The sequence below is a fragment of the Protobothrops mucrosquamatus genome, unplaced genomic scaffold (assembly GCF_001527695.2).
Source record: "Protobothrops mucrosquamatus isolate PMUCROS unplaced genomic scaffold, P.Mucros_1.0 scaffold2016, whole genome shotgun sequence".
Lineage (NCBI taxonomy): Eukaryota > Metazoa > Chordata > Lepidosauria > Squamata > Viperidae > Protobothrops > Protobothrops mucrosquamatus.
This window is the reverse complement of record NW_015388127.1, coordinates 111104-123291: the sequence shown is the minus strand read 5'-3', so window position 1 is coordinate 123291 and position 12188 is coordinate 111104.

The window sequence follows — 12188 nt, the reverse complement described above, 5'->3', positions numbered from 1 at the left end:
TTTTTTCTTTTTGCCGGACCAGTTTGCGGTTAGAAGAATGTGCCTTTTTTTGTACATTTGCATTTAGGTTTTATAATTTTTAATTGATGTATGGACACAAACAAACAAACAAAAAGCATGAAGGAAGACTTGGATCCAAGCAGTGCCACGCTTTATATCATCACTACAAGTGTTCAGTGTAAAGAAAAGAAGAAGAAAAAAATAATTTTGAAACTATGAAATTCCTGATTTCACAAATACACTGTTATTTGTACTTTTTAATGTATTAGATAAAACTCACTGCTCTTAAAAGCTCGTTTTTATTATGATCGCATGTGTAAATTAAGTTGTCTTCCAAAACTGTGTACTTGTCTGGTCAACTGTGTATGATCAGTTATCTACCTCAAGGCTTATTTCTTTTACTAATGGGACAGGTTGCTGGCCCTCCCTGTTACCACAGACCAAATCACCCTAGCTCAGGAGCTAGGCCTAAGCAATTCTTTCTTTTCACTTTTTGTTTTCCTTTTTAGTTTTTAAATTTTATGTGAGTATTCAAGTACAGATGTCAGTGACATTTCATAGTTTCAAAAGTCAATGCTGCTCTGAGAAGTGTAGATTCTAATAAATTACATAGACATAAGAAATATGTTCTGTTTTTGTTTTCTATTTTTTTTTATTTTTTTAAAGAAAAAAAAGTTGTGGTATTATTGGTTCTATGCTCCCTTGAATTGACTGCTTTGTCAGAGTTCAGCTTCCTTGCATCTTGTTCCTTGGAGGTGGCATGTTTTCAGAAAAAGAAGAAGAGTTATTTACTACTTGATCTTCTCTTTCAATTAGCTAAACATTGGATTAAAACAGTGTTTCTCAAATTTGGTAACTTTAAGATGTGTAGACTTCAACTCTCAGAATTCCCCAGTCATAACTGGATGTGGGATTCTGGGAGTTGAAGTCCACACACCTTAAAAGTTACCAAGTTTGAGAAATACTGGGTTACAGGAAGGAATAGATGCTGCTGGAAAGGCTGAACTAAGTGCCATACTCATTATCTGCGTAAGATTTGCAAAATGTATCCTCTGTACATAAAAAAAAATAATCGATTACTTAAACATCACATAGTAGACAGCCATTAAATTATAAAAAAATAATTTATGAAGAAAGACCTTTTGTACAGATTGAAAAAAAAGATTTTCATAGAGATATCTATATGATCAAGAGAGTTAATTTTTTATTTTTGTTTTACTAGTGCCACAAACTTGCCAGTGGTAACTTATTTGTCCGGTTCAAGATAACTCTGTCATTTTGTTTCCTAGGACTTGTTGTTAAATGCCAAAAGACATTTTTGAACTGTAAATTTGATTAGATTGTTAGCTTTTTTCTGTTTTATTTCTTTTGAAAACTTTTGAATAAAAAACATCAAAACAAAACCAGACTTTATCATGCTTTTTTTAAAAAAAAACTAATACAGTATTCAGCTCATGTGATCTTTATAACATTCACAAAGTTATAACACTATATTGCTCATTTGAGTATGCTTTACTGACAATAATATTTACATAATCAAAATATTTTCCTTTGAAAACTAAAGACAATGTTCAAAGCTCTCTGTCTTCCAGAAAATCAAAACCAAAATACAGCAGTTTGCCTCAAAACATCTAGAAAGCTTTCATGGGTGGACTTAAACATGGATCTCCTTCATCCCTCCTTTCCAACTCCTGAACAAGTACACCATACTTAAAATGTTTGCTTGCTTTTTCCCAGTAATTTTGAAAGAGCTCCTTGCAATTGAATGCTATTCTATGCCAGTTCTTATCCCAGCACCAAACATTAGAGCTAGTACGGTCTAGTGGTTAAGGCTCCAGACTAGAAATGAGTAGATTGTGAGTTCTAACTGCACTTTTAGCCATGAAAACTCTGGGTGATTTTGGGCCAGTCCATCTTTCTCAGACCAACCTACTTTACAGGGCTGTTCTTGAGAATATAGGAGGAGGAAAGTATGTTATATATTTGCTGCCTTGAGTAATTTATAAAAATAATAAAGGTGGGATATAAATACAGGTAATCTTCGACTTATAACAGTTCATTTAGTGACCAAAATCACAATGGCACTGAAAAAAGTGAATTATGACCATTTTTCACACGATCGTTGCAGCATCCCCATGGTCATGTGATCAAAATTCAAATGCTTGGCAACTGACTCATATTTATGATAGTCGCAGTGTCCCAGGGTCATGTGATCCCCTTTTGCAACCTTCTGACAAGCAAAGTCAATGGGGAAGCCAAATTCACTTAACAACTGCCTTACTAAACAATTGCAGTGATTCACTTAACTGGCAAGAAAGGTCATAAAATGGGGCAAAAATCACTTAACAACTGTCCAGCTTAGCAAGAGAAATTTTTGGCTCAATTGTGGTTGTAAATCAAGAACTACCTGTAAATAAACATTGACAAAGTTACAGGTACCAACATAGCAAATGTCAAGATCATCCAAAAGATGTAAATCATTGTGTATTTACATCCTGATGTGACTGGTGCAAATTTATATAATTTGCAATGGTTGGTGGCTGTACACTGCTTGTCTGCCTCCTCCCTGCAGACACTTCAAGTTCTGAGAACAGCCATATTCCCCTCTTTTTTTCCCCGCTGACCAATGTATCTGATGATGAATTATTTACAGTAAAAATATTGATTCTGTGGATTCCAAATGGAAGAGTCTCTGAAAGTTTCTTCTTTGCCAGAATAGGAAGATGGTTTTCACTCTAATTTTAATATGTTGGCCAAATATAAGAGAGCTCTTTTATTCTTGCTGGACTGCTGCAGTCACACTTCTCATTTTCAGTTCTTCTCAGAAGCAGAGTAGTGTGTTTCTTTCTAAACTGGCTCTGTGAGCTGTCTGATTTTGCACAAAGATCATGGGGCACATGATGGTGCGCATAACGTTCCCCTGGGCAGATAGATAGCCAGGTCAGAAATCTGGCAGATTGTAAAGTAACCCTGAGCATCTGCTCCAAATGCATGCTCTGGCATATTTTCCAATTAGTTTCCATGAGCCTCTGAGCCATGCATTGGTAAGGAAATGCCAAGCTTGCACAAGGGACAAAAGAGTTTCCTTTGTATTCTTGGATATTGATGGATGAAGGATAATATGGGTAGAAACAAATCTATATATATTGGGGACTCCTGTTTAAATATTCATATCCAGCTCCTTTCCCAAAGTGGGAGTCAAGAATAGGAGTTACAGCTACCCCTCATCATTATGTGCTGCCACTGTTACAAGCCAGTTGGGTAAATCTGGGAATGGAGAGGAATGTGCCAAAAATGAAAAAAAAAACGATGTTATGTTTTAATGTACATGTACAGATACATTTTTAATGACTGTAAGCTGCCCAAGAGTTACCCTTTGGTAAGATGGGCAGCCATAAATTTTATCAATCAATCAATCTGGCTTTAAGCATTTTTGGTAGACCAAAAGAAAACAATGATAAAGTTTATTACAAATGTGTAACAAGAGTTTCAACAGAGGAATGTTGCCGCATCTCAGTGTAGGGTAGGACAGAAATTGTGACCTTTTTATAGTTTGTTTTAAGTGTACCAATTAACTATGCCCTACTGCTGTTTTTCTTGGGCTCCTTCCACCCACGTTCTGATATTTATTTTATATATTATTTATATCCTTCTCTCTGTTGTAGGGAAACATGCATCCCTAGTACAGATTTCTCCAATCAGGGTCTTTCAGATACACTGGGCTTGTAATTCCTATCGTTCCTACACATCATGGTCCACCTGTAGAGGTCTGCCTTTGATTCATAGAATGCTAAGAAGTGACTCAGATTTTGTCCATAGTGTAGTAAATCTCTCAATCAATGGCAGAATTAGATTTTTGTGGTGTTGGCACCTTACGATCACTAGGACACACTCTTATTCTGATTGCATCTGAATCGAGGTACTATTTTCTCAACCTATTATTAGAAGCACATCCTAAATATGAATATAGGTCATACATTCTACAGTGAATAGCACTAGCACTTAGACTTATAGTGCTTTACAGCCCTCTCTAAGCAACTTTCGAGTCAGCATATTGCCCCCAAGCAATCTGGATCCTCATTTTACTGACCTCTGAAGGATGGGAGACTGAGTCAACCTTGAGCCCCATCAGGATTGAACTCGGCTGTGGCCAGAATCAACCTGTAATACTATATTCTACATTGCAATTTGTCTACTTCTACAATACCTTAACAACGGCTTGATTCACAAAACGCATGAAGTCAACAGCAACAGCTACATTATGGCTTAGCACAATGATTCTTAAGCTGGGATAATTTCTCCCAAGAAGGTAAAAGGCATAATATCCTGGAGCAATTTGCAATTGCTTTATTTGTGAATCAAGAATCCCGTTTGAGGCTGCCAGTGCCCAGACACTGGTGTAAAACAAGGTTCTTGTTGCTTTTTTTTGTGGGAGTAACATCGGAGCCCAAGAAAAGGGTAGTTGAATCAGTTTAAGAACCACTGACTTAGAAAACTTGAGAATAGCAAAATATGAGAATCAAAATATTTGGGGGGTAGATGTCCACAGTATGAAAAGTGAAGGCCAAGCACAATGCGTGGTCGATATTCACAGATCCTGTCTTGTCTTTTTCGACTTAAAAGTGCTCCTCCGCATGCTATAAAAAAATACTTTCCTACCTGTCCATCCTTGAAGGACAGACTTGTCTTTTACAAACTGAAGGAGTTTGAGGAAAAAGCAGATACTGCTTTAAGTTTAAGTTGGGGGGGGAGATGGGGGAGATGAGCAGTTCTGGTGAATTGTCTGCCTGGAACCATTTTGCAGAGGCACTAAAACGCCTGGAAAACTAGTGGAGTTAAGAAAAGCACCAGCCACTGCCCGCCTTTCCAGCGGGGAATGCGGCGCTCATTGATTCCAGACGGCTGTCACGTGGCCAGCCCTCCACCAGCGAGCAGGACGGGAAGCTGTCGCCCCCCCTCGTATCTTGAAGGAGAGACTTGCGAAGCAAAGGTCAAGCTTTTCTCAGAAGAGCCTCTCCGCCCTTAGGGCTGCTCATTCCTGAAGCGCCCTCGTTTTCCTGGCTGAGCAGGCATTTCCTCTCTTGGCTGTTTTGGGAACAGAAGGACGGCGAACCCCAATTTCCCCTCCTTCTCAGAAGGGGTGGTTTCAAAAGCGTTGCTTCCTTTCGCCGCTAGAGGGCAACTAATAAGCAGCAATTCCCGATTTCTGTGTTTTTACCTCTGGCTCAAGAGATTCAAAGTTTCCCATTAAATGGGTGTGGGGGAAAGAGACGGATAATAAGCCATAATGCTTATGTCGAAGTTGCAAGCAGCTTTTTTTGTAAACAGTTTAACCAAGCCTACATAAAAAGAGGCAAGGTTGCTAGGTGATACTCTTTTAAGAGAATTAGAAGAAAACGTTGCAATTGCAGAGTTCTTGTTGCTCTCTGAGCTTGGTTGTTTGCCTGCAGACGTTTCATTACCCAAATAGGTATCATCATAATCAATTTGGGTAATGAAACGTCTACCAGCAAACAACCAAGCTCAAGAGAACAACAAGGACTCCAGAGTTCAACCGTGAGCTACAGATAATTCTCTTCTATTGGCGGCATTGAAATGGCTTATATGTTAATATTGCCTTGTAAAAGTGCTGAATTATACGATGACACAATTGAATAAACTTGTAGAACTTCCCAGTCCTAGTAATATTGCCTCTACTTGAAATATAATATTATTTTTGGAAGAGTATTTTCAACAGCTTTTGACAAATCCAGAATTCCCAATAATGTGCAGAGATTTCAGAGTTAAGTAAATATAGGCATTATGAAATGCCTTAATGAAGTCTACACTACGTCCACAATATTTCACTGGTCTATTAGTTTAGTCACTTTATCGAAGAATGAAATAAGATTGGTTTGGCATGATCTGTTTTTAACAAACCTGTGTTGGCTACTAGTTATAACTCTGTTTGCTTCTAGTTGTTCACAGATCTGATTTTTATTATCTTTTATAGGATCTTTACAGATATTGATGTTAAACTGATTGGTCTGTAGTTTCCTGGGTCTGTTTTTTTTTTCCTTTTTTGAAGATGGGAACCATATCAGCCCTTTTCCAACCCTCAGGTACTTCCCAGGTGCTCCAGGATTTTTGAAAGATATGGTGCAATGGTTGAGATAATATCTGCCAGCTCCTTCAGAACTCTGGGATGTAATCTGTCAGGTCCCAGTGATTTATATTCGTCAAGGTCGGATAGGTGTTCTCTTACCATTTTCTTGCTTATTTTAATTTTTGTTTCTAGTATGTCTTTTGCAGGTTTTTTTGGGGGGGTATGTTGGGCTATAGTTTCTTTTTGTGTGAAGACTGATGTAAAGTATGAGTTAAACAGCTCTGCTTTCTCCCTGTTGCCTGTTATTTCCTTGCCATCTTCTCTCTTTAGTGGGCTTACAGTTTCCTTAACTTTTTTCTTGTTAATATGTTGGAAGAAATCTTTTTTGTTATCCTTGATTTCTGTTGCAAGTCTTTGTTTGTTCTGAGCCTTTGCTTTCCTGACTTCATCTTTGCATGTTCTGGCTGTCTGCTGATAATCGGCCTTAGTTATGTGCCACTGTTTCCATTTTTTGTATTTGTCCTTTTTGTCTTTCAGTTTGTCAGAGAGATCTTTGTGCAACCATGCTGGTCTCTTCTTGAATTTCTTGTTTTTCTATTTCAGTGGTATTGTGCTTCTCTAGGATTTTATGATTGCATTTTTCAGAGTTTCCCATGCTTCTTGGATTGTTTTCTCCTTTAGGATTTTCATCCATGGGATCTTTCCTAGGTTCTCCCTGAGTTTGTTAAAATCAGCTCTTTTGAAGTTTAAGACCCTGGTTAGATTGTTTTCTGTTGCTAGTGTTTGCATTATATTAAATTCCAGTATGATGAGGTCACTTTCGCCCAAGGCTCCGGTAACTTCAACTCCTTCTATTACTTCTTCTCTATTAGTAAGAATTAAGTCCAGTATGGCTTTGCATCTAGTTCCCTCCTCCACCTTTTGGATGACAAAGTTGTCAGCTAGGTTGGTTAGGAATCTGTTTGATCTCCCACTCGCTGCAGAATTTGTCTCCCAGTTGATATCTGGATAGCTGAAGTCTCCCATTACTATTGTGATATGTTTCCTACATACATTTGTTAACTGGTTGGCAAAGAGTTCATCTATTTCTTCTGATTGGTTGGGTGGTCTGTAATATACACTTATGGTAATGTCACTTTTTTTCTCTTTTATATTGACCCATATGCACTCTGGAGAGATTTTATCTTTGATCATGTGCATTTCTGTAGATATGTAGCGTTCTCTTACATACGTATAGTGCAACTCCCCCTCCTCTGTTTGTAGACCTGTTTCTTTTGAACAATTTGAACTTGTGTGCATGCTAGTTGTAGCATTTCTATTGCTATTGCTGTCGCTGTCGCTATTGCAGAAGTAAAGTCAGTGGTTATTCAGCATAGTAATATGGTGTTGGAAGAGCTAGTCTAAAACAGGCACAACACTTGGAAAAGACCAAGGTAGAAGAGAAAGAAATATAATAGGATAGGAAATAATCTTAACAGAAGTGAAAAAATATTTACATAATTCCAGCCTCTTTCTCCCAAGAAATTACTTCTAAATAGATACCTTCTCAGAAAGAAAAAAAGAAATCATTTTCTAAATAGTTAAAATACTTTATTGGACCTTGAGAAGCCCTAGATCTGACACAGCCTAATACTCTTTAGACAGCTCATCAGGCAGCATTTAGATGGACTATCAGAAATATGATTCCAATGACAAACGGTATGTAGAGGAAGTCATTTCCACACTCCCTCTTCCCAGAAGAACTGGGTGTCTTCTGACAGATGCATATCAGCCAAGGGTGTCCAGGAAATCCTGAAATATTTTTGAATGACACCTCTATCTATAAGCATTGCTATGAGTGGAAAATACAGAATCTGTCTAGTTATTAAGCTAGATCAGTGGTGGCGAACCTATGGCACGGGTGCCAGAGGTGGCACTCAGAGCCCTCTCTGTGGGCACGCGTGCTGTCGCCCCAGTCCTAGGCCTTCAGCTGGGTTTTATAAAACCTTTTCGCTTTAGGCCTCCGCCGCCGTGTAGAAAAAAAAAAAGGTTCAGTCAATCAGTCAATTTCAACTTCTCGCAGGGAAAAAAAGATCTTGCAAAGTTGGAATTGATTGATTGAACTTTTTACTCCCACCCAGTCTGCTGTTACCACCGCAGCCATGCGCACCCAATGGGCCACACCCACCCAATGGGCCACACCCACCCGGCACCCAACGATGCATAAGTGGGTTTTGGGTTGCAGTTTGGGCACTCGGTCTCTAAAAGGTTCACCATCACTGAGCTAGATGAACGGTATAATCTGGTGGGCAATGTAATGTAATTAATGGATGAAATAAAAAAAACCATTCCTCAAATATTCCTTTTAATATAAATATTTGTTTGTTTGCTGGTCAGTAAGGGCCAAATTAGATAATATTTTTTTAATTTTATTTAAAAACATATATGGTTGCCCATCTCGTACATTACACAGGGTGGCTAATAATTAAAAACAGAATAAAAGCAGTAAACAGAACTATAAAGAACCTGCTCAATAGTAGTAACTGTGAGAGGGATCTCGGAGTCCTAGTGGACAATCACTTAAATATGAGCCAGCTGTGTGCTGCAGCTGTCAAAAAAGCCAACACAGTGCTAGGCTGCATTAACAAAATGTTGATCCTTGCTTAGAGGGACCCTATATAAGGTGGGAGGGGGGGAGAGACACACCTTTTATAAAGAAAAGTAAGTGTTTCATTTCCAAGTTGCTACTTTTTTAAGTTACTGAAACGCCACCTAGTCTAGAATGCAGAGAAGGGAGAACATGGGACATCATAAGGCAGAAAGACGATATTGTTCAGGAAGAATTGGTACATCCATGACCTCTCGGAGGCAGGGTAGATGTAGACCTTAAAACACAGGTCCACAGCCCATTTAGCTTCTGCCTAAATCTGGTCAGCCAGAAAACAAACTATGAAAGCATGAAAAGTTCATGTTCAGGATATTCCAGCAAAAATAATGCTTGAGGGTTTTATGGTTGACCTTTACAACGATGGATGACAATGGGCCCCAAGTGACTGATTCTTGTAAAAGCCAAGTTATTCCCTTCAAATTTTTGACTCTTCCACCTCTACCTTTCCCCTTAAATCTTTGTTCTGCAAAATTTCTTCCTGATCCCATGGGCTGCCATGTGATTCCATTTGCTGTCAGTTGAATGCTTTCCCTCTGCCAACCTCATTAATTTACAAATCAATTGTTATTTAAGTCTTATTTGCACCTTGATATTATTTTCTTGGTGTTTCCTCACATGATTATTTTTTGAAGCTAAAAGGAAAAAAGGAAAAACGAGCTAAGTGTGAAAAAGGATTGCATTTGATGAGCCATTTCTGATGATACAAATGCTCTGCTTATATTACTTTTTCAGTGCTTAGAGAGATTCTACAAATGAGAGAGTTATTTTTAGATACACAGAAAAAAGAGGTTTATTTGTCCACTCTTTGATCTTGTAGCTATTGTCACTCATATTCTTCCCTCAGCACTCCTACAGGGCAGGTATAAGAGAACACCAATAGGAGAACGGGTATGTATATGTGGTAAAGGAGAAGTTGAAGATATCTCACATGTTTTATTGTACTGTGAGTTATACCAAGTTTATAGGACAGTATATATTCTCCCCTTATTAGAGAGATTGCCAGGGAGGGCAGACAATTTTTATGTAGGCTTTCTCCTCCAGGACTCAAACCCTTCTATCACACATGCAGTGGCAAAATACTGTGTTGTGGCAATGTCCACAAGAAAAAAATTGGTTACAGATCTATAGCCATCAACTTGTGCCAATTTTTTGGAGATATCTCTAATAATGTTTGGAACATTATATTTACTCACACGCTAATCGGCTATCCACTCACGTAAACTAGGGAGTGACCCTACCATTTTGAGAACATGTATTTTCTTAACAGGGATGTTATTATTTACTATTATTATTATTATTATTATTATTATTATTATTATTATTATTATTATTATTATTATTATTATTATTATTATTTAATATATTGTAAAAAGTGATGGCTATTGCTGGTCTATGACNTCGGCTGATCACATGCCTCTGAGTGTCTGATGGGCTTTAAAGTTAACTCGAGCTCGGATGGCTGTCGCCGTCTCGGATTGCAAAACGTTGGGGAGAGAATCGTTGCCTTCTTGCCAGGAATTTAGAACGATTTCCGCGTTCTTCTGCCTATTATGAAACAATCCCTCATTCCAGTCCGTCAAGAGGCAAGGCGATCTCCAATGTTGAAAAGTGAGTGCAAATGTACTGCATTGCTTTTTATGTAATTCCATACATTTACTTTTATAGCCCCTCCCAAATTTTACTTGCATTCCTGTTCTCTAAAGGGGCGGTCCTAGGGTTTGATGAGGGCGTGGCCAGGTTTGGGTGGGAGCGTGGCCAGGGGAGGGAGGTGAGTTCCACCACCTTTTCTCTGAGAAAAAAAGCCCTGTCTATTAGTAAGAATTAAGTCCAGTATGGCTTTGCATCTAGTTCCCTCCTCCAACTTTTGGATGACAAAGTTGTCAGCTAGGTTGGTTAGGAATCTGTTTGATCTCCCACTCGCTGCAGAATTTGTCTCCCAGTTGATATCTGGATAGCTGAAGTCTCCCATTACTATTGTGATATGTTTCCTACATACATTTGTTAACTGGTTGGCAAAGAGTTCATCTATTTCAGTGATGGCGAACCTTTTAGAGACCGAGTGCCCAAACTGCAACCCAAAACCCACTTATGTATCGTCGGGTGCCGGGTGGGCGTGGCCCATTGGGTGGGCGTGGCTGTGGTGGTAACGGCAGACTGGGTGGGACTAAAAAGTTTAATCCATCAATTACAACTTTGCGAGATCTTGAAATTGATTGATTGATTGAACCTTTTTTTTTTTTACACACAGCGGCGGAGACCTAAAGCGAAAAGGTTTTATACAACCCAGCTGAAGGCCTAGGACTGGGATGACGGCGCTCGTGCCCACAGAGAGGGCTCTGAGTGCCGCCTCTGGCACCCGTGCCATAGGTTCGCCACCACGGATCTATTTCTTCTGATTGGTTGGGTGGTCTGTAATATACACTTATGATAATGTCACTTTTTTTCTCTTTTATATTGACCCATATGCACTCTGGAGAGATTTTATCTTTGATCATGTGCATTTCTGTAGATATGTAGCGTTCTCTTACATACGTATAGTGCAACTCCCCCTCCTCTGTTTGTAGACCTGTTTCTTTTGAACAATTTGAACTTGTGTGCATGCTAGTTGTAGCATTTCTATTGCTATTGCTGTCGCTGTCGCTATTGCAGAAGTAAAGTCAGTGGTTATTCAGCATAGTAATATGGTGTTGGAAGAGGTAGTCTAAAACAGGCACAACACTGGAAAAGACCAAGGTAGAAGAGAAAGAAATATAATAGGATAGGAAATAATCTTAATAGAAGTGAAAAAATATTTACATAATTCCAGCCTCTTTCTCCCAAGAAATTACTTCTAAATAGATACCTTCTCAGAAAGAAAAAAAGAAATCATTTTCTAAATAGTTAAAATACTTTATTGGACCTTGAGAAGCCCTAGATCTCACACAGCCTAATACTCTTTAGACAGCTCATCAGATAGCATTTAGATGGACTATCAGAAATGTGATTCCAATGACAAATGGTATGCAGAGGAAGTCATTTCCACACTCCCTCTTCCCAGAAGAACTGGGTGTCTTCTGACAGATGCATATCAGCCAAGGGTGGCCAGGAAATCCTGAAATATTTTTGAATGACACCTCTATCTATAAGCATTGCTATGAGTGGAAAATACAGAATCTGTCTAATTATTAAGCTAGATGAACAGTATAATCTGGTGGGCAATGTAATGTAATTAATGGATGAAATAAAAAAAACATTCCTCAAATATTCCTTTTATGTTATGTTATGTTATGTTTATTATATTTATATCCCGCCCTTCTCCTTGCGGACTCAGGGCGGCTAACAGCCAGATAAAACAACTACAAAAATACAAAATGCTACAATTAAAAACATAATTAAAAGACAATATTAACATTTGGCCAAGTTAATTTAAAATTATTTTAAAACCCCGCTAAAAATTTCCCCTAGGCCAGTCCTGCA